This window comes from Pseudophryne corroboree, chromosome 6 (assembly GCF_028390025.1).
Source record: "Pseudophryne corroboree isolate aPseCor3 chromosome 6, aPseCor3.hap2, whole genome shotgun sequence".
Classification (NCBI taxonomy): domain Eukaryota; kingdom Metazoa; phylum Chordata; class Amphibia; order Anura; family Myobatrachidae; genus Pseudophryne; species Pseudophryne corroboree.
This window is the reverse complement of record NC_086449.1, coordinates 672,138,579-672,162,495: the sequence shown is the minus strand read 5'-3', so window position 1 is coordinate 672,162,495 and position 23,917 is coordinate 672,138,579. Positions and strand designations below refer to the sequence as shown.

The 23,917-nt window shown below is 45.8% G+C and overlaps 2 protein-coding genes and 1 pseudogene across 6 annotated transcripts in view; 1 reads left to right on the top strand and 2 right to left on the bottom strand.

Annotated features, from left to right (window-relative positions):
- The window catches only part of DOCK2 (dedicator of cytokinesis 2), a 1,781,615-nt gene that overhangs the window by 1,097,995 nt on the left and 659,703 nt on the right, over positions 1-23,917 (top strand). The gene's annotated exons all lie outside the window — the stretch shown is intronic.
- Positions 1-23,917, bottom strand: part of INSYN2B (inhibitory synaptic factor family member 2B) — a 249,720-nt gene that overhangs the window by 110,016 nt on the left and 115,787 nt on the right. The window lies entirely within an intron of this gene.
- LOC134937656 (5S ribosomal RNA) lies at positions 18,558-18,672 on the bottom strand (annotated as a pseudogene).

Below are 23,917 nucleotides of genomic sequence, written 5' to 3'. Positions count from 1 at the left end.
AGCCTGATTTTATAGATGTCACAAACTTTCTCCTTAATTGTTTACTGAAACTGCACAGTTCTACACATTAATACATTTGTCTCATTTTGTGTACCTCATACGGTTTCTGGTAATAATACAGTCAATAATCTTTTTTAGCTTAAATTAGTTTTACTAAATGTAATACATCCCTGTGTTCCACATTACTGTCACATTTTCAAATAGTGACTTTTTTTGGCCAGATGGAAAATAATCAGCACTGACTGAAGATGCACAATTTATTTCCATATGGAATTAAAACGGTGACAAGTCTGAAGTAACATCACAGAAGCAGCATATGTTTTCCTAATTAGGGGAAATAAATTATGTGTACACTTTGTAAAATGTCACCTACTGCTGTATAAAGACAATTAATGAAGGTGCACTATTAAACACATCAGAAAGAATAAAATATTTCCATTTTTCCCCTTAAATTTAGTTTGTCATTATTGTAAAAATCACAAGTGCATTACTATATTATATCCTGGCAGCTGTATCCTAATATTTGGTATTCAGTGATGTCACTACTCTTGTTTAGTGATCTCCTTTGTGCCATATTGGGGCTCATTTACTAATAATTGTATTTTAGGAATTATTCTAACCACTATTTGCAGCAATAAGACATTAACATCTCAATGATCACAACCATTGCTTTCAATTCTTCAAAATATCACTATCTACTGTGTCTCAATTTCAGTTTGCTGTTATTCCCCACAAAGTCCTGTCTGCAGTGCTTTTGCTTTTAGTATACCTGTTTTTTTTTTAAATTGTAAGTACCTATTTTTAAAAAACCTAACCTTGACCCTTCCTCGCCTGCTAGCTACCGCCCCATCTCTCTTCTCCAATTTGCATCCAAATTACTTGAGCAGCTGGTATACAGCCGGATTACCAGCTACCTCTCTGACAAATCAATCCTTGATCCTCTTCAGTCTGGCTTTCGCCCCCTCCACTCCACTGAAACTGCCCTTGTCAAAGTCACCAGTGACCTGCTTTCGGCCAGATCCAGGGGTCACTGCTCTCTGGTCATCGTCCTGGACCTCTCTGCTGCCTTTGACAGTGTGGCTCATTCTATCCTTCTCCGCAGCCCCCCAGACCATTGGCCTCTCCAGCACTGCCCATGCCGGGTTCACCTCTTACCTCACTAACTGTTCCTTCTCGGTGTCTGTCTCTGGCTCCACTGCACCCCCTTCCATCCTCCCCATCAGTGTCCCACAGGGCTCTGTCCTTGGCCCCCTTCTCTTCTTCCTGTACACCTCTTCCCTGTTTGTGCTCATAATCTCCATAGGCTTTCCATACCACCTCTATGCCGATGACATACAACTATACCTCACCTTTCCTGACCTCTCCCTTTCTGTCCTCTCTTGGGTATCCAGCTGCATCTCCACCATCTCCTCCTGGATGTCTGAATACTCCCTGGAGCTCAACATGGACAAAACTGAACTCATCATCTTTACACCCAAATATCTCTGTCACTGTTGACAACACCATCATCTTCCCTGTTCCCTAATTCTGCTGCTTGAATGTCACTCTTGACTCCTCCCTCTCCCCCCCCCCCCCCCTCCACATTCAATCTTGTCTGTTCCAGGTACACAACATCACTCGGATCAGATTGTTGCTCTCCCAGAGTGTAACTAAACATATTATGCACTAGGGGCGTGGCTTCACGGGACGTGGAGTAGCAGCTTCTTCCAGTGCTCTTCATCCCAATAATCCTGTAAACTATCCTGCAGCCCACTAACAAGACTCTTACTTTGCCCAGGAGGTGAGGGAAAGACCGCAGCTGACTTCTAGCTGCCTCCGGTGCAGATTTGCTCCCACTGAGACCCGGGATCGCTGTGAGGTGAGAGGAGGATCCGGACGACACGGGTGCCATTTCCATAAAGCCCGCGTGCTGCTCGACACTCTGCGGCTCTTACACTTTGCAGAGGGGAGCGGGTAAGAGACGCGCTGGATGCCCACTGCTGCACGGATTAAAGATGGGGGGAGACGGGGGAGTGCACATGTCAGTGCATATGAGCTGTTCTCCGGCACCTGGTCCCTGTACTGCCCAGCAAGCTATTGCATCAGTCTTTTACAGACACTAAACTGTCTGGCCGGCTACCTCAAGCTATAATGCACCCTGTACTGCCTGTCACGATCCGGGTAACTGGACACCATTATTTACCTTTCAAGTGTCTCAGCATTCCAGGGTGGGATCCCCGCTGCATGAAGCACAAAGCTGGGGGCCAGCCAGGCAAAGTAGGTGCAACCTGAGCAGTCACTGGAAGGGGAACCCATACATACATTCAAAGCTGGCCCAGTTGTAGCATCCAGCACTCCGTGTAAACCCACCCCCTGGTTACAAAGGGGATGTCACCAGGGTTCAGAGCCAGAGGCCAGAAGCAGGAGAGAGCTTGTATGCATGCTATCTGGTGCAGGCACCAGCACCTCACCCACATGCAGCGCTGTTCCTCCTGCACACTCCCCCAAGACTCACACAACACACCTCCGGAGTCCAGTGAGCAACTGTGCACTGACCCCGGTATTCCAGAATTCTGGATCAGGCTGGGTCCCTCCCATCCATTATAGAGGGTCTGAGCCTTGGAGGGCCCCTTCTCTGTCAGGGCTCGTACCCCCATGATGGTGGCTCTGTAAGTAGCAGGATAGCCCCGTTTTACACTTCATGACACATATCGTTATGATAGTCGGTACGCTGCTGAGACATCAGAATTGTGACAATTGCCTCTAGCTCACTTTTCCCCACAATACTCAGCATTCTCGCTTTATATTTTTAAACATATTCATAGAGACAAACTGACAGATGAGAATATATAATAAACAATGTTTCCAATAGAAAATCATTTAGAACATATGGTTAGACATAAACAATTTAGTGCAGTATCATGAAAAAGAATACCAGTCAGTGGATGCATTCATTCGTACCTGTAGGTCTGGCTGCTTATAAGTGTAAAAAATAATTTTTGGAGAAAATGAGGATGGGAGTGGAGCAGGGTACCATATAATTTTTATTTTTATTTTTTTTTTACAATCTCAAGAAATAAAACAACACAACAGACAGAAGTTTTATATACAATACAGGTTGAGTATCCCTTATCCAAAATGCTTGGGACCAGATGTATTTTGGATATGGGATTTTCCGTATTTTGGAATAAATGCATACCATAATGAGATATCATGGTGATAGGACCTAAATCTAAGCACAGAATGCATTTATGTTACATATACACCTTATACACACAGCCTGAAGGCAATTTTAGCCAATATTTTTTATAACTTTGTGCATTAAACAAAGTGTGTCTACATTCACACAATTCATTTATGTTTCATATACACCTTATACACAAAGCCTGAAGGTCATTTAATACAATATTTTTAATAACTTTGTGTATTAAACAAAGTTTGTGTACATTGAGTCATCAAAAAACAAAGGTTTCACTATCTCACTCTCATTCAAAAAAGTCCGTATTTCGTAATATTCCGTATTTCGGAATATTTGGATATGGGATACTCAACCTGTATTTACTAGAATATCTCAACCTTTTGTAAAAAAATTCAAAAAATATAACTTTTTTAGTTGTGGTACTCTCTTTGTATAATAATTTTTTTGTTTCCATTCATGTGCTACAATTGTATAAATGTCCCCCAGATTTTCCAAGAATAATTAAATGCACTGCATGTTTAGTGTAAGTAACTTTATTCTGCTTTACAATTCTAAATAATTGTATGATAGATCAATAGTGGATCTTGCCACGGGCAAGCAGGACTTTTGCCCGGGGCGCCGCCTTTCGGAGGGCGCCGCACCATGGCAAGATCCGCTACTGCTGTGCCCCCCGCTGCCCGCTGTGTCTCTAGTTTCCCTTCGTGGAGAGGACCTTTACCGCACAGTATTTCAGTGGCGCTACTCTACTGTACAGGGGGCGTAACTGACCACGCCCCCTGTATGAAGCAACGCCCCTATTTCCCGCTCGGGGCGCAAAAAGGGCTAGAACCGGCCCTGTGATAGATAGATAGATAGATAGATAGATAGATAGATAGATAGATGTGTCCTCATACACTGTGGCTTCAGTCATTGATCAATTTGAAGTGCAACATTTGTACATCTGTGTGCAAATGAGTCTGAATTTGTATATGCAGTGCTACAGTGCAGCGGTTGTGGATTTTTCTCACGCCAAGTTACATTGTGCTTCATCTGCGACTTTGAACATGTTTAAAACTAATTCCTGTGCAGCCCGGTGTCTCTGGTACACTGTGAGTGGTGTTTCACTGCATCTGCCATGCACATAAAATGCAAAATTTAAGACATTTTCTACCATACACCTCTCGGTGCAGTCCTGTCACACCAGGCGTCTCGCGTTTTATGGCATGTTGAGGCTAGGTATGAAGACACACAGATAGATAGATAGATAGATAGATAGATAGATAGATAGATACCCAGACTGTCTATCTATATCTATATACATAGCTATATATATATATATATATATATATATATATATATATAAAGGTGTCGTACGGTATGCCGGCGCTCGGGCTCCCGGCGCCCAGCATACCGACAGCGTGGCGAGCGCAAAGGAGCCCCTTGCGGGCTCGCTGCGCTCGCCACGCTGCGGGCACGGTGGCGCGCTACTGGACCCCCATGAGGGAGAATAGTTGTAGGTATGCCGGGTGTCGGGATTCCGGCGCCGGTATACTGTGCGCCGGGATCCCGACATTCGGCATACAGAAGACCACCCATATATATATATATATATATCCAGTAATTTGCATAAGTATTCAGGGGCTAATTCAGTAAGGATCATAAAAAGTACAAATTAGAAAAAACTGCGACCAATCGCAAAATTGCGAAAGCACGCCCAAATGGAAAATCTGCAACACTACTTTAATATTACAAAAAAAGGTGGACTTGTGAAATAAGCAAATTTTGCGATGAGATTTAAAATTCCGCATGTTTTGCGAAAAAACGTACACTCAGGGGGATATTCAATTATCCGCAAATTCGCGGCAATTTTGCACCCGAAAATTTTTCGCGGCAATCGGCCGAAAATTGCCGCGAAAACGCTCCGTTTTTCGACCTATTCAATTCCGACCGGGTTTCACGTGAAAATTCTTGCAGTGAAAAGTGCAGGTGAAAATGGGGAAATCAGCCTGTACCCCAAAAAATGCTAAACTAACATAGGAAAACAGAAGAGAAGTGTGTTAGAGATCACATTAGAGCGTTTTTGGGGACTTAAATTGTGTGAAATGGCTGTTATATGCATTATTTTAAAAATGCAAAAAAATTATAGAAAGCAATTTTTTTTGAGCAAAATAAATGCTCTCATTAAATTTGGGGTACATGAAAATGGGTATAAGTATATATTTGGGTCATTTTAGGGTACTTTAAAAAAAAGTGGAAACAGACAGATTACTCCCATCTGCAAGCCTAAAAAACACCTGTCCCACTCATAAAGCACCCCAATATACCTGTCCCATACCTTGAACCCCAATTTCCATGACTTTTTACTTTTTCACCCCAAAAATGACATGTCATTATTGGCCAATTAAAAATAATTAAAAACTTCAACGTGCCTAATTAGTCATTAAGGGGTGTGTGCCAGGAGTTCTGTACCATATCCAAACATTTTTACCTTAAAATAGTGACTTTTCCCAACTTTTCACCTGCTTCAGAGAAGGTGAAGTGAAATTAGTGAAAAAATGATCACCGATAAGTTTTCACGGAAAATTGAATAGGCTGTAATTGCGTTTCACGTGAAAAGTCCATTTTTTCACCCGAAAACCGGACTTTTCACGTGAAAAGTCCGTTATCACTGCTAATTGAATATATCCCTTAGTCGCATAAAGGTTTCTGATGTCACAATTTAACATCAGCGACACATAACATTGAGCCCTCCATGCCTACTGACAGGATGCGTCGAACAACAAGACAAGCTACTTCCGCTGATGCAAACGCAGGCGGATAAAGGGGAAAAAAATATATTTTTTTTTATGTTCAAAGTTTACATACATGACATATTAATGTTTCTTTGTTATTATTAACATTCCTTATGTTAATGTTTAATGTGAAAATATATCTAAAAATAAAAGGGGTGCATAATTAAAATGGCCACAAAATCACAATTATTGTGGTGATGTTATTGAACATATGTTTCTTTGTCAAGGGTTAAAAAAAAACATAAAAACCTTACACATGTATGTGGGTATGATTTTTGAAGATAATAAATGTTTGTTGCTTTAAATTAGGAAAAAAACTCAGCTTTTAAACAAAGAGCCATTAACCCAAAAAACAACTTGCTTGTAAATGTTATTGTACATGTTTGTAGGAAAACAAGTGTGTTCTTGACAAACCTGCATTGTTATTAACTTAAAGAATTATTAGGTTACTACTAACATATATTTTAGAGGAATACATGTGTTAAATAGTTTAATGCTCCCTTACATGTTGTTAAGTTTCAATGCAGCTGAATAAACTGAATTGTGGTCAGCAGTGTGAGCTGCTTCAGCTGGGTGTAATGAAGCAATGATTGCAGTATACAACGAACATTCTACACCTGAGGTCAGCTTGTGCAGATTTTAAGGTAGACCTGTAGTCACTCAGAAACTGCACAACATAAATGTGCATTCAGTTGCAAAAAATGCGTATGCCCCGCCTATCTAAAATCTGCATACGCCCACAACACACCCCTGCTCGTAGTTTTTGCTAGTCCAGCCCTTTAGTACGCCCCATACACGCCTACTTTTCATAGTGCATACACAGTTTTTGCTACATCTCAGAAGTTGTATTTTTTGTCTCAGATTTTGTATTTTTGGTCTCAGATTTTACGTATTTTCGCAATTTTTGCAGTTTTGCGTTCCTTGTTGAATTAGCCCCTCAACCCTCTAAAAAGTCAAAAGGTTTGTCTGTATCACAAATTATACTTACAAGGATTGTTCTAGACAATATAAAAAAAAAGGAAAAATGCTGTTTGCATACACTGTAAGTATTCAAAAACTGCAGACTTGTACTTGGTAGAACCACCTTTTAGTAAAATAACAGCGTTAAGTCTGTTGGGTCCAGTTTCTACCAGGTTTGCACATTGGGGGTGATATTTTGCCATTTGGTCCAGGTTGTTCAGGTTGCTTGGATGACGCTGGTGGTATCCGGATGTTAGGTTGACAGTAATTAGATTGACAGTCAATAGGTCAATCACTAATGGTCGACATGCATTAGGTAGACATGGTCAAAAGGTCAACATTGTCAAAAGGTCAACGTGACTATGGTTGACATAAGTTTTTTAAAAGAAATGTCAACTTTTGCATACTTTACCTTCCACATGGTCTACGATTGGTAATAGTAACTTTTGTCTGAAGCATGGCAAGTGAAGCGAGCAATGGGAGTGGATGTGGTGCACTAACTGGGGTTCCCTAAGCTGTGGCTGTGTAAATGACACAATTTTTTTTTTTTAAACCCATATCGACATTTTCACCATGTCCACCTTTTACCCATGTTAACATTGTGCATGTCGACCTAGACACTGACAACCTTTTCCAGGTCGACCCAATGAGTCACACCTGACACTGGTGGAATGCATTTTTCAAATAGTGCCACAGATTCTCAATTGGATTGAGATATGGAATTTGACTTGGATATTGCTGAACAGTCACCTTTTTGTTGTCCAGCCATGTCAGTATTGTTTTGGTCTCGTGCTGGTGATCATTGTTCCGCTGAAAGGTGAACTTTCTCCCAAGGTTTAGTTTTCTGGCAACCTGAAGCAGGGTACCTTTCAGTATCTCCCTGAATGAGGGGGTGCAATAAGTTTCTGGATGTGCATTGCATAAGCTAGAGTAGACACAATCTGACTGGTTGTGAACTGTAACCTCTAACTAAAGTTCTTGTGAAATGTCAAAGCACAGAATTGTTTATAAGCATCATTCTGAAGAAGTCACTTCACTTCCTTCACAAACTTGTTATGGAGCTTAACAGAGGCCACTGGAGAGCCCTGATCTCATACGACTACAAGAGTGGTCTGTGACAGCAGGAAAGTTTTGACCAACTGCGAGCTGCTTTTAGGAAGGAAGTACTGTCTAGAACCACTGTGTGTGAGTAGTTTGCAGAATTTTTGATATGAAAGATGGTCCCTGGAAGATGAGGAGCACTGCAGTTGACCTGTGTCTGCCATCACCAAGGACAATGTTGCTGCAGAGCGGGCCATAGTTGAGATGGATGCCAGGGTGACCATGGCCCAGTTAGAAAAAGAGATAGGCATCTCATTGGGATCCATCCACTTGATATTATACAAAAATCTTGCTCTGAGCAAGGTTTCTGCATGCTTGGTGCCCTATCAGCTGACTCGAGCAATAAGAAGCTCAGCTGACTTGGTGCCACAACATGCTGGCCAGGTCTGATGGTGGTCACTCAAACTCTGTCTGGGAGACCATCAGTGGCGATGAATCCTGTATATACAGTTTCAATCCTGAGACCAAACAACAGTCGGCCCAGTAGACCCCAGTTAGAGGTGCGCCATTACAGAAGTTCCAACATGAGTGCAGCGTGGCCAAACAGATGGTGGCTGTTTTTTGGACAAGACTGGTCATTAAGCTATCGTACCACTCATGCAGCAGCGCACTGCCACTGAGGACTGTTATGCCAACCAATGCCTGCTTCAAGTGCTGGAAGCCATTTCCAGGTGCTGTCCAAGAACTCTCGCTCATGGCACCCTTCTCTATCATGGCAGTGCAGCTGCCCACAAGTCTAGGACAGTAATAGATTTTCTGGCCCAAGAATGCATCCAGGAGCTTGGTCATCTGCCGTACAGTCCAGACCTGGCCCCCTGTGACTTCTTCGTGTCCCCACAAATCAAGCACAGGATGCATGGGATTCATTTTGTGTCAATGGAAGCTGCAGTGGAGACCTTCATCCAGCATGTAGAAGATGTACCTTCTTCGGACTAGTGGATTGAGTGCATACAACTTTGCATAGACTCCTCTGGCAAATACTTTGTGTGCATCCAGAAACTTATTGCACATCCCATGTATTTTGCACTGTCCATCGAACATTTCATTTTAACAAGATGCCCATTCCACACAACCAGGAAAAGTATCCTCACAACATGATACTGCCACCTCCATACTCCAGTGTTGGGATGGCATCTGCCGAGGAATGGGCAGTGTTATGTTTCAGCCACACATAACGTTTTAAATTGAGGCTAAAAAGTCACATTTTTGTTTCATCTGACTACAACACATTATCCCACAATTTAGCTAGGCCACTCTAATGTTTCTGGCTCCCCAAACATGCATCCAAGTGTTTTTCTTCAGTAATGGGTTCTTTCTAGTCACCCTTACATACAGACCAGTTGTATGCTGAGCTCTTGATATGACTGGTGCACCTTAACGTCAGTCTCAGTCACCAAACTCTATAGCTCCTTCAAAGTGATAATTGGCATCTCTATGGCTTCTCTTGGGTGATTCTCCAGAAAGTGAACATAAAGTCCCATGCATCACATGCATTTCATTTTTTTTTTCCTTTTAAACTGGTCTGTTAAGAAATTGTTCTTATATGAAAACTTAATTGCTTAGTAGCAATGCCTTACTTAACTTAAGATCCACTAAAATCTTGGTATTTTGGGGAAGTATGTCATTTGAATTTGTGTAGTTGTCTCGTGAATCACGGAGAATGGCTCCCTTGCTCTGACACAGAGGGTCTGATTCGTATTTGTACTCAAACCTGATGGTTTACATACAAATCCGATGGTGTGGGAATTAAGCATGTACCCGTCCCGTTCTGCTCATGTGTAGAATGGGTCCTGCGTAATCGCAGCATGATTATCATGATTGTTTGGGGGTGTTGCCCCCACGTTATGTAGGCATGCCGAGCCCTGGTCTGCGTCATCGTCTTACACAGACTCACTGAGGTGACGGGGATCTGATGCTGTGCCTTCTGACACGGCACTGGATTGCAGATGCATGCAGGAGGTGTCTATTTCCTACAGACGTCCCCAGCTGCATTGGCATTTTAGTTGTACGTATTGAACCACAGCTTCCCTGCAGCACAATTCTGTACAAACCGCAATCAGGCCCTGAGTTTAGGATGGCCTTGTCTAGGCAGTAGAGAAAAGGTCTAGGCACTGAGCAACACATAGTTGCTACTACTATAATCAGCAGCACCAGCAGCCAACACGTGTCAGGATTCCTTAGGCATATATAAAAAAAAAAAAGTTCTAGTGTCGTTTTGTGATGCTGATGAATAGTGGGCCTGATTCAGAGCTGGACGAAAGTTCAATGCCACATGCAAGCAGCACTGAATTTCCGTTAAATAATGACGAATCAAAAGCAGAAATAGTGAACAAATTTTTTTCATCGGTGTTCACCAGCGAAGAACTGACGATGGGAGTAGTGCATAGCGATAGTGACAGTAATGTTTCATGGTTAGATCCTTGTTTAAGTGAAGACATAGTCAAGGAGAGATTACGCAAAATAAAGATTAATAAATCACCTGTCCCGGACGGACTTCATCCGAGGGTTCTTATGGAACTTAGGTCACAAGTAGCAAGACCCCTGTACTTGATTTTCAATAGTTCAATTAGATCTGGCATGGTAACGAAGGATTGGCGTATAGCGGAGGTAGTGCCATTATTTTAAAAGGGATCCTAAAAATCATCCGGGTAACTACAGGTCGATTATTTTGACATCTATAGTGGGGAAAATATTTGAAGGAAATCTAAGGGACAGTATACAGGAGTATCTGCAGATGACTAAGATTATCAGCAAGAACCAGCACGGGTTTGTGAGGGACAGATCATGTAAAACTAACTTATTTAACTTCTACGAGGAAGTGAGCACCAATCTTGACCAAGGAAAAGCAGTGGATGTGATCTACTTAGATTTTGCAAAAGCCTTCGATACAGTGCCTCACAGGAGACTAATCATCAAATTAAAAGAGCTTGGCCTAGGAAAAACTGTACATGGATAAGTAACTGGCTGGAAAACAGGGTACAGCGAGTAGTGGTCAACGGGAAGTCCTCAAGCTGGACACCAGTTTTCAGCGGAATACCACAGGGGTCCGTACTCAGGCCACTACTGTTCAACATATATAAAAACATATAAAAAACATATAGAAAAATGCAAGGTTATGCATTTCGGAACTAAAAACAAACTTGCATCCTACATATTAAACGGGGAAAGGCTAGGGGTAACAGTTTTGAAAAAGGATTTGAGGGTACTCATTGATAATAAACTTAATAACCGTATACAATGTCAAAGCGCAGTAAAGAAGGCAAGTAAGGAGTTAGTGTGCATATAATGGGGAATTGAGACAAGGGACGAGGATGTAATTCTACCGCCGTACAAATCATTGGTACGTCCGCACCTGGAATATTGTGTTCAGTTTTGGGCACCACTGTATAAAAAAGATATTGGTGAACTCGAGAGGGTTCGAAGGCGAGCTACTAAATTGATTAAAGGGTTAGAGGGACTGGATTACAAGGAAAGGCTTACTAGGTTGAACATGTATACACTGGAAAAGAGGTGTCTAAGAGGAGACATTATTAATGTCTTCAAATATGTAAAAAGGCACTACAAAGAATTATCAGAGGAATTATTTATTACAAGAACACTGTTTAGGACATGTGGGCACTTGCTGAGCCTGGAGGAGAGAAAATTCTGCACGCAACGGAGGAAAGAGTTCTTCACTGTTAGGGCAATAAGGATTTTGAATTCCTTACCAGGGAAGGTGGTAATGGTGGACACTGTAAATGCATTTAAAAGGGGATTGGATGAATTTCTGATTGAAAAGGATATCCAAGGTTACAACACTTAAATTATTGAAGTTGTTAATCCGGATGTAACATGATTTGTTGTTGTTAACTAGTCATAAAACAATCTTCAGCAGGTACATTAAAATCAACTCAACTTAATATAATAAACAGGTTGAACGCGATGGGCATTTTGCCTCTTTTCAACCTCAAATACTATGTTACTATGTATGTTACATATTATAGCCAGTTATGGAACTTGGAATGGTGAGTTCAGGTGCAAAATCTTTGCCCCCTTTAAACTTTGTAAGTTACAAGAAAAAAGAGGGACTCTGGTGTTTGTGCACTCTTTTGTATAATGATAAACAATTAAAATATTATTTCTCTGACGTCCTAGTGGATGCTGGGAACTCCGTAAGGACCATGGGGAATAGCGGCTCCGCAGGAGACTGGGCACAACTAAAGAAAGCTTTAGGTCACCTGGTGTGCACTGGCTCCTCCCACTATGACCCTCCTCCAAGCCTCAGTTAGATTTTGTGCCCGGCCGAGGTTGAATGCACACTAGGGGCTCTCCTGAGCTTCTAGAAAGAAAGTATAGAATTAGGTTTTTTATTTTCAGTGAGACCTGCTGGCAACAGGCTCACTGCAGCGAGGGACTAAGGGGAGAAGAAGCGAACCTGCCTGCTTGCAGCCAGCTTGGGCTTCTTAGGCTACTGGACACCATTAGCTCCAGAGGGATCGACCGCAGGCCCAGCCTTGGTGTTCGGTCCCGGAGCCGCGCCGCCGTCCCCCTTACAGAGCCAGAAGCAAGAAGAGGTCCGGAAAATCGGCGGCAGAAGACATCAGTCTTCACCAAGGTAGCACACAGCACTGCAGCTGTGCACCATTGCTCCTCATACACACTTCACACTCCGGTCACTGAGGGTGCAGGGCGCTTGGGGGGGCGCCCTGAGCAGCACTAAAAACACCTTGGCTGGCAAAAATACCACAATATATAGCCCCAGAGGCTATATATGTGGTAAATACCCCTGCCAGAATCCAGAAAAAAGCGGGAGAAAAGTCCGCGAAAAAGGGGCGGAGCTATCTCCCTCAGACACACTGGCACCATTTTCTCTTCACAGTGCAGCTGGAAGAAAGCTCCCCAGGCTCTCCCCTGTAGTTTTCAGGCTCAAAGGGTTAAAAAGAGAGGGGGGGCACTAAATTTAGGCGCAATATTATATATACAAGCAGCTATTGGGGAAATTTCACTCAGTTATAGTGTTAATCCCCACATTATATAGCGCTCTGGTGTGTGCTGGCATACTCTCTCTCTGTCTCCCCAAAGGGCTTTGTGGGGTCCTGTCCTCAGTCAGAGCATTCCCTGTGTGTGTGCGGTGTGTCGGTACAGCTGTGTCGACATGTTTAATGAGGAGTCTTATATGGTGACGGAGCAGATGCCGATAAATGTGATGTCGCCCCCTGTGGGGCCGACACCAGAGTGGATGGTTAGGTGAAAGGTATTAACCGACAGTGTCAACTCCTTACATAAAAGGGTGGATGACGTAACAGCTGTGGGACAGCCGGCTTCTCAGTCCGTGCCTGCCCAGGCGTCTCAAAGGCCATCAGGGGCTCAAAAACGCCCACTCACTCAGATGGCAGACACAGATGTCGACACGGAGTCTGACTCCAGTGTCGACAAGGTTGAGACATATACACAATCCACTAGGAACATCCGTGACTTGATCCCGGCAATAAAAAATGTGTTACACATTTCTGACATTAACCCAAGTACCACTAAAAAAGGGTTTTATGTTTGGGGAGAAAAAGCAGGCAGTGTTTTGTTCCCCCATCAGATGAATGAATGAATGAATGAAGTGTGTGAAAAGCGTGGGTTCCCCCCGATAAGAAACTGGTAATTTCTAAAAAGTTACTGATGGCGTACCCTTTCCCGCCAGAGGATAAGTTACGCTGGGAGATATCCCCTAGGGTGGATAAGGCGCTCACACGGTTGTCAAAAAAAGTGGCACTGCCGTTTTAGGAACGGACAATTTGAAGGTACCTGTTGATAAAAAGCAGGAGGCTATCCTGAAGTCTGTATTTACACACTCAGGTACTAGACTGAGACCTGCAGATCGTGCTGCTGCAGCGTGGTCGGTGACCCTGTCAAACATGAAAACATATTAAAGACGTCGTCTTATATATGAGGGATGCACAGAGGGATATTTTGCCGGCTGGCATCCAAAATGAATGTAATGTCCATTCTGTCAGGAGGGTATTAGAGACCTGTCACTGGACAGGTGATGCTGACTTTAAAAGGCGCATAGAGACTCTGCCTTATAACGGTGAGGAATTATTTGGGGATGGTCTCTGGGACCTCGTATCCATTACCTCAGGTTTCCTCACAGACTAAGAAAGCACTGTATTATCAGGTACAGTCCTTTCGGCTTCAGAAAAGCAAGCGGGTCAAAGGCGCTTCCTTTCTGTACAGAGACATGGGAAGAGGGAAAAAGCTGCACCAGTCAGCCTGTTCCCAGAATCAAAATTCTTCTCTCGCTTCCTCTGAGTCCACAGCATGACGCGGGGGCTCCACAGGTGTAGCCAGGTACGGTGGGGGGCCGTCTCAAAAATTTCAGCGATCAGTGGGCTCGCTCACAGGTGGATCCCTGTTTCATTCAAGTAGTATTTCAGGGGTACAAGCTGGAATTCGAGATGTCTCCCCCCCGCCGTTTCCTCAAATATGCCTTGCCGACAACTCCCTCAGGCAGGGAGGCTGAGCTAGAGGCAATTAATAAGCTGTATTCCCAGCAGGTAATACTCAAGGTGCCCCTACTTCAACAAGGACGGGGTTACTATTCCACACGGTTTGGGGTACCGAAACCGCATGGTTCGGTGTGACCCATTTTATATTTAAAATCCTTGAACACATACATAGAAAATTCAAGTTCAAGATGGAATCGCTCAGGGCGGTTATTGCAAGCCTGGACGAGGGGGATTACATGGTATCCCGGGACATCAAGGATGCTTACCTGCATGTCCCCATTTACCATCCTCGCCAGGAGTACCTCAGATTTGTGGTACAGGATTACCATTACCAAGTCCAGACACTGCCGTTTGGACTGTACATGGCACCGAGGGTGTTTACCAAGGTAATGGCCGAAATGATGATACTCCTTCGAAAAAAGGGAGTTTTAATTATCCCGTACTTGGACAATCTCCTTATAAGGGCAAGGTCCAAGGAGCAGTTGCTAGTCGGGGTAGCACTATTTTGGAAAGTGCTACAACAGCACGGTTGGATTCTAAACAGTCCAAAGTCACAGCTGGTTCCTACGACACGTCTACTGTTCCTGGGGATGGTTCTGGACACATAACAGAAATAAGTGTTTCTCCCGGAGGAGAAAGCCAAGGAGCTGTCATCTCTAGTCAGAGACCTCCTGAAGCCAAAACAGGTATCGGTGCATCATTGCACGCGAGTCCTGGGAAAAAATGGTAGCTTCCTACGAAGCAATCCCATCCGGCAGGTTCCATGCAAGAACTTTTCAGTGGGACCTGTTGGACAAGTGGTCCGGATCACAGCTTCAGATGCATCGGCTGATAACCCTGTCTTCAAGGACCAGGGTATCTCTACTGTGGTGGCTGCAGAGTGCCCATCTTCAAGAGGGCCGCAGGTTCGGCATACAGGACTAGGTCCTAGTGACCATGGATGCCAGCCTTTGAGGCTGGGGGGCAGTCACACAGGGAAAAAAACTTCCAGGGACTTTGGTCAAGTCAGGTGACTTACCTACACATAAATATTCTGGAACTGAGGGCCATTTACAATGCCCTGAGTCAGGCAAGGCCTCTGCTTCAAAACCAGCCGGTACTGATCCAATCAGACAACATCACGGCAGTCGCCCATGTAAACCAACGGGGCGGCACAAGAAGCAGGATGGCGATGGCAGAAGCCACAAGGATTCTCCGATGGGCGGAAAATCATGTGTTAACACTGTCAGCAGTGTTCATTCCCGGAGTGGACGACTGGGAAGCAGATCTTCTCAGCGGACACGACCTCCACCCGGGAGAGTGGGGATTTCATCCAGAAGTCTTCCAAAGGATTGTACACCATTGGGAAAGGCCACAGGTGGACATGATGGCATCCCGCCTCAACAAAAAGCTATAAAAGATATTGCGCCAGGTCAAAGGACCCTCAGGCGATAGCTGTGGACGCTCTGGTAACACCGTGGGTGTACCAGTCGGTTTATGTGTTCCCCCCTCTGCCTCTCATACAAAAGGTACTGAGAATAATAGGAAGGCGAGGAGTAAGAACGATACTCGTGGTTCCGGATTGGCCAAGAAGAGCTTGGTACCCAGAACTTCAAGAAATTATATCAGAGGACCCATGGCCTCTGCCGCTCAGACAGGACCTGCTGCAGCAGGGGCCCTGTCTGTTCCAAGACTTACCACGGCTACGTTTTGACGGCATGGCGGTTGAACGCCGGATCCTAAAGGAAAAGGGCATTCTGGAGGAAGTCATTCCTACGCTGATTCAAGCCAGGAAAGATGTAACTGCAAAACATTATCACCGCATATGGCGAAAATATGTTGCTTGGTGTGAGGCCAAAAAAGGCCCCAACAGAGGAATTTCAACTAGGTCGATTTCTGCATTTCCTACAAGCAGGAGTGTCTATGGGCCTAAAATTAGGCTCCATTAAGGTACAGATCTCGGCTCTGTCGATTTTCTTCCAAAAAGAACTAGCTTCAGTACCTGAAGTTCAGACATTGTAAAAGGAGTGCTGCATATTCAGCCCCCGGTTGTGCCTCCAGTGGCACCTTGGGTTCTCAACGTGGTGTTGAGTTTCTTAAAATCACATTGGTGTGAGCCACTAAAAACCGTGGATCTAAAATATCTCACGCGGAAAGTGGTCATGTTATTGGCCTTGGCTTCGGCCAGGCGTGTATCAGAATTGACGGCTTTGTCATATAAAAGTCCTTATCTGATTTTCCATATGGATAGGGCAGAATTGAGGACTCGTCCCCAGTTTCTCCCTAAGGTGATATCAGCTTTTCACTTGAACCAACCTATTGTAGTGCCTGCGGCTACTAGGGACTTGGAGGATTCCAAGTTACTGGACGTAGTCAGGGCCTTGAAAAATTATGTTTCCAGGACGGCTAGAGTCAGGAGAACTGACTCGCTGTTTATCCTGTATGCACCCAGCAAACTGGGTGCTCCTGCTTCTAAGCAGACTATTGCTCGCTGGATTTGTAGCACAATTCAGCTGGCGCATTCTGCGGCTGGACTACCGCAGCCAAAATCTGTAAAAGCCCATTCCACAAGGAAGGTGGGCTCATCTTGGGCAGCTGCCCGAGGGGTCTCGGCTTTCCAACTTTGCCGAGCTGCAACTTGGTCAGGGGCAAACACGTTTGCTAAATTCTACAAAATTGATACCCTGGCTGAGGAGGACCTGGAGTTCTCTCATTCGGTGCTGCAGAGTCATCCGCACTCTCCCGCCCGTTTTGGAGCTTTGGTATAATCCCCATGGTCCTTACGGAGTTCCCAGCATCCACTAGGACGTCAGAGAAAATAAGATTTTACTCACCGGTAAATCTATTTCTCGTAGTCCGTAGTGGATGCTGGGCGCCCATCCCAAGTGCGGATTGTCTGCAATACTTGTATATAGTTATTGCCTAACTAAAGGGTTATTGTTGAGCCATCTGTTGAGAGGCTCAGTTATATTCATACTGTTAACTGGGTATAGTATCACGAGTTATACGGTGTGATTGGTGTGGCTGGTATGAGTCTTACCCGGGATTCAAAATCCTTCCTTATTATGTCAGCTCGTCCGGGCACAGTGTCCTAACTGAGGCTTGGAGGAGGGTCATAGTGGGAGGAGCCAGTGCACACCAGGTGACCTAAAGCTTTCTTTAGTTGTGCCCAGTCTCCTGCGGAGCCGCTATTTCCCATGGTCCTTACGGAGTTCCCAGCATCCACTACGGACTACGAGAAATAGATTTACCGGTGAGTAAAATCTTATTTTATTTATATATATATATATATATATATATATATATATATATATATATATATAATTTATAAAAAATAAGTAACAACCATCATATGAAGTCTGAAGAAACAATTAGAAAGTTACAATTTTATTAAAAATTGTTGCTATGTGACAGCCTAGTATTTTAGTGATTACAATAATATTGGAAATAGAGATATCCTTGGAATCACAATGCTAAATGGCTGTTTTGATGGAGTACAAAGAATAGATGTAACACATACAATCAGACAAAGATCAATGATTAAGTAAGGGGACCTTATGCATTCGTCAGTATAGAGGTTAATATAACCGGTAAAGTGGGTCTTCCCTAATCAACAATGCTGATATAGCAAAATAGAACTCCTATTGTGTGTCAGCACATGAGTATATTATTCTTGATTGCACATTTAGTAAATGTAGAAGAGATAAAGGGTGTGTCAAGAACCTAGTAACACAGCTCAGTTTCTACTGTCTACCCGCGTTGAAAGAAGGAAGATAAGCAATTGAATCTGCTTTCAAATGGGTTTCCCCACAATGAGAGTTCAAGGAAAAGGAGATGTAGTATAAGTAAGTCTCTGGTAAGTGTGAAAGAGTAATGGATGCTTTCAATATGGTGGTACCAGTGAAAGGAACAATGGAGTGGTGTGACTATAACACTCCACCTATTGCATGTGGATGATAAATCAGGTGATCATGGGTACAATATTATTATCAGATAAAAGTACAGCGGGCAGTAACTCAAATTAACACCTGGAATAGATCAACTAAACTCGTATAATCCAGTACAGATGTTCTGCAAATCTGTGAAGTCCTTAACCTACAGTACCTAGTCTTCCCAGGTGGTCTCCCAAGTACTGACCAGGCCCAACATTGCATAGCTGCCAAGATCAGACGAGGTCGGGCATATCCAATGAGGTAAGAATGTAGGTGGATAGTTCCATAAATGCAGTTACTGAAAACATGTGTGTGAAAAAAAGTAATGTGATCCCCAAGGAGCGTGACCATGAACCACACTCACCCCAACTGTTCACTGTTGAAATTAATTAGATTGTCTCCAAATGAGACACAGATAACATGAATCTTATTATTGCCTGAACAACCATTGATGGGTATATCATACAGCTCATTAATGTCTGCCAGGACAAATAATGAATATGTCTGATGTATTTCTATGAACATTAATACTTTCTCACATGCATTTGTCATATATTGTGGATGAAGCTGCAGTGGCCAGTTTACATAAACTCAGGGTTACCCCCAGGGGCGGATCCAGGAAAAAAATGACAGGGGGGGGCACCATGACTTGGGCAAGCACGCTCCTGGGAAAGTGGGTGTGGCCCCACAATAATAAGCATGGCTTCAAAGAGAATGCTGTATCCATGAGGGGTGTAGTATGTATGCCGGCGGCCAGGCTCCCGGCGACCAGCATATCGGCGCCGGAAGCCTGACCGCCAGCATACCGACAGTGTGGCAAGTGCAAATGAGCCCCTTGCGGGCTCACTGCGCTCGCCACGCTGCGGGCACGGTGGCGCACTACACGCGCCATTCTATTTATTTTCCCTCCAGGGGGGTCGTGGACCCCCAAGAGTTAGAAAAAGTGTCGGTATGCCGGCTGTCGGGATTCCGGCGCCGGTATACTGTGCACCGGGATCCCGACAGCCGGCAAACTGAAGACCACCCATCCATGAGCTAGTGGGTGACAGGAATGGTTGACAGAGAGAAACAGTGGGTGACATGGAGAAGGTGACAAGAAGAGGCAGAGGGTGATAGGGAGAGGCAGAGTGTTACGGAGAGAGGGTGATGCTTTGGAAAGGAAGAGGGTAACAGGAGAGAGAGGCGGATGTCGAGACAGTAATGCAGGGGAAAGGCAGTGTGTGAAAGGAGAGGGTGACATGGAGAGGAAGTGGATGATGAGTGGGAGAAGGTGATGGCAGTGGGAGACAGAGAGGGTGACAGGGAGAGATAGTGGGTGACAGGAAGAGGGTGACAGGGAGAGGCAATGGATGAAAGAGGCAGTGACATGGTGGGAAGGGGTGGCACTATGTTGGAGAAGGGGGTACACTGGGCTTAATAAGGGAGGGAATACCCAGGGTTGGTAGGGTGGGAGACATTGGGATGGTAGGGGTGTCAGTGAGATGGTGGGGGATGCTAGGCAAGATGGGAAGGGGGCAGGGGGATCCTGGTGACTGAACTGGCTGGTAGGTTTTAGGTGGGGGGCAATTACATCAATGAGCACAGTGGGCTGGTGGGGGGCACAGAGAATTACCCCTACACACTGATATACCACCTCTGTACCCTCACATTACACTGTTGATTGCCCCCTGCCATGGGAACTGTTCACTGGTACCGGCCTTGAGATGAGTGGATGGAAGGTACCAGGGGTAGGACGGGGAGCGGACCTTTACCTGAGGTCAATTATGGAGATCTGGGTGCAGGCAGTGATGAGCAGGATGCTGGCCGCAATCACAATCTTGAGTCAGATGGCGGGAGGAGCTGGAGACCTGGCTGCTGGCGGGTGCGCTGTCCCTCGGCGGTGCCTGCGGCTGCTGTCCCGGACCGTAGTTGTGCTGCTGTGTGCGGCAGGGAAACGGGTGGGCTGCTGGTCACACTGGTGCTGTGCGGTGTCGGTGTTGTCCCTGAAGCTGGGACTTTCCTCCTCCTGCTCGGCTTCTCTGACAGAAACGTGACATACACTGACTGACTGCATGTCACGTTTCTCCAGGGAGCCAATCCTGGACCAGCAGCAGCAGCCTCCTGTCGGGTGGGTGCACGCGCCGCATGCATTAAAAAAAAGCAAAAATCTACTAAAAATGACAGGGGGAGCACGTGCCTTGGTGCCCCCCCCCCCCCTAAATCCGCCACTGGTTACCCCAACGGCCAATGGTGTCACAGCGTGATCCAATGCTGCATCCTCAGACACAGCAGTGGATCACAAATGCATGCAAGAGGCGTGTTATACTAGACTGCTACCAGGGCCGGTGCTAGTGTGTTCGGCGCCCCCCTGCAAACTATAAATTTGCGCCCTCCATCCACCACACAAAAGGGGTGTGGCATCACAAGGAAGGGGAGTGGCCTCACAATAGTACCCCCAATTCAGATTACATCACACAGTAGCACAATCTTATTCACATTACACAGCACATAGTGTCCCTGATTCACATTACACCACACAGTAGTGCCTCATTTTCACGTTATGACACACAACAGTCACACATAATGCCCACAGTAGTAGTGCAGTTTACACACACACAATACCCACAGTAGTAGTGCAGCTTACACACACACAATACCCACAGTAGTAGTGCAGCTTACACACGCAGAATGCCGACAGTAGCAGTGCCGCTTACACACGCACAATGCCGACAGCAGTGCCGCTTACACATGCACAACACCGACAGTAGCAGTGCCGCTTACACACGCACAATGCCCACAGTAGCAGTACCGCTTACACACGCACAATGCCCACAGTAGCAGTACTGCTTACACACGCACAATGCCCACAGTAGCAGTGCCGCTTACACACGCACAATGCCCACAGTAGCATTACCACTTACACACGCACAATGCCCACAGTAGTAGTGCCGCTTACACATGCACAACACCGACAGTAGCAGTGCCGCTTACACACGCACAATGCCCACAGTAGTAGTGCCGCTTACACATGCACAACACCGACAGTAGCAGTGCCGCTTACACACGCACAATGCCCACAGTAGCAGTACCACTTACACACGCACAATGCCCACAGTAGCAGTACCGCTTACACACGCACAATGCCCACAGGAGCATTACCACTTACACACGCACAATGCCCACAGTAGTAGTGCCGCTTACACATGCACAACACCGACAGTAGCAGTGCCGCTTACACACGCACAATGCCCACAGTAGCAGTACCACTTACACACGCACAATGCCCACAGTAGCAGTACCGCTTACACACGCACAATGCCCACAGGAGCATTACCACTTACACACGCACAATGCCCACAGTAGTAGTGCCGCTTACACATGCACAACACCGACAGTAGCAGTGCCGCTTACACACGCACAATGCCCACAGTAGCAGTACCACTTACACACGCACAATGCCCACAGTAGCAGTACCACTTACACACGCACAATGCCCACAGTAGTAGTGCCGCTTACACATGCACAACACCGACAGTAGCAGTGCCGCTTACACACGCACAATGCCCACAGTAGCAGTACCACTTACACACGCACAATGCCCACAGTAGCAGTACCGCTTACACACGCACAATGCCCACAGGAGCATTACCACTTACACACGCACAATGCCCACAGTAGTAGTGCCGCTTACACATGCACAACACCGACAGTAGCAGTGCCGCTTACACACGCACAATGCCCACAGTAGCAGTACCACTTACACACGCACAATGCCCACAGTAGCAGTACCGCTTACACACGCACAATGCCCACAGGAGCATTACCACTTACACACGCACAATGCCCACAGGAGCATTACCACTTACACACGCACAATGCCCACAGTAGTAGTGCCGCTTACACATGCACAACACCGACAGTAGCAGTGCCGCTTACACACGCACAATGCCCACAGTAGTAGTGCCGCTTACACATGCACAACACCGACAGTAGCAGTGCCGCTTACACACGCACAATGCCCACAGTAGCAGTACCACTTACACACGCACAATGCCCACAGTAGCAGTACCGCTTACACACGCACAATGCCCACAGGAGCATTACCACTTACACACGCACAATGCCCACAGTAGTAGTGCCGCTTACACATGCACAACACCGACAGTAGCAGTGCCGCTTACACACGCACAATGCCCACAGTAGCAGTACCACTTACACACGCACAATGCCCACAGTAGTAGTGCCGCTTACACATGCACAACACCGACAGTAGCAGTGCCGCTTACACACGCACAATGCCCACAGTAGCAGTACCACTTACACACGCACAATGCCCACAGTAGCAGTACCGCTTACACACGCACAATGCCCACAGGAGCATTACCACTTACACACGCACAATGCCCACAGTAGTAGTGCCGCTTACACATGCACAACACCGACAGTAGCAGTGCCGCTTACACACGCACAATGCCCACAGTAGCAGTACCACTTACACACGCACAATGCCCACAGTAGCAGTACCGCTTACACACGCACAATGCCCACAGGAGCATTACCACTTACACACGCACAATGCCCACAGTAGTAGTGCCGCTTACACATGCACAACACCGACAGTAGCAGTGCCGCTTACACACGCACAATGCCCACAGTAGCAGTACCACTTACACACGCACAATGCCCACAGTAGCAGTACCACTTACACACGCACAATGCCCACAGTAGCAGTACCGCTTACACACGCACAATGCCCACAGGAGCATTACCACTTACACACGCACAATGCCCACAGTAGTAGTGCCGCTTACACATGCACAACACCGACAGTAGCAGTGCCGCTTACACACGCACAATGCCCACAGTAGCAGTACCACTTACACACGCACAATGCCCACAGTAGCAGTACCACTTACACACGCACAATGCCCACAGTAGCAGTACCACTTACACACGCACAATGCCCACAGTAGCAGTACCACTTACACACGCACAATGCCCACAGTAGCAGTACCACTTACACACGCACAATGCCCACAGTAGCAGTACCGCTTACACACGCACAATGCCCACAGGAGCATTACCACTTACACACGCACAATGCCCACAGTAGCAGTACCACTTACACACGCACAATGCCCACAGTAGCAGTACCGCTTACACACGCACAATGCCCACAGGAGCATTACCACTTACACACGCACAATGCCCACAGTAGTAGTGCCGCTTACACATGCACAACACCGACAGTAGCAGTGCCGCTTACACACGCACAATGCCCACAGTAGCAGTACCACTTACACACGCACAATGCCCACAGTAGCAGTACCGCTTACACACGCACAATGCCCACAGGAGCATTACCACTTACACACGCACAATGCCCACAGTAGTAGTGCCGCTTACACATGCACAACACCGACAGTAGCAGTGCCGCTTACACACGCACAATGCCCACAGTAGCAGTACCACTTACACACGCACAATGCCCACAGTAGCAGTACCACTTACACACGCACAATGCCCACAGTAGTAGTGCCG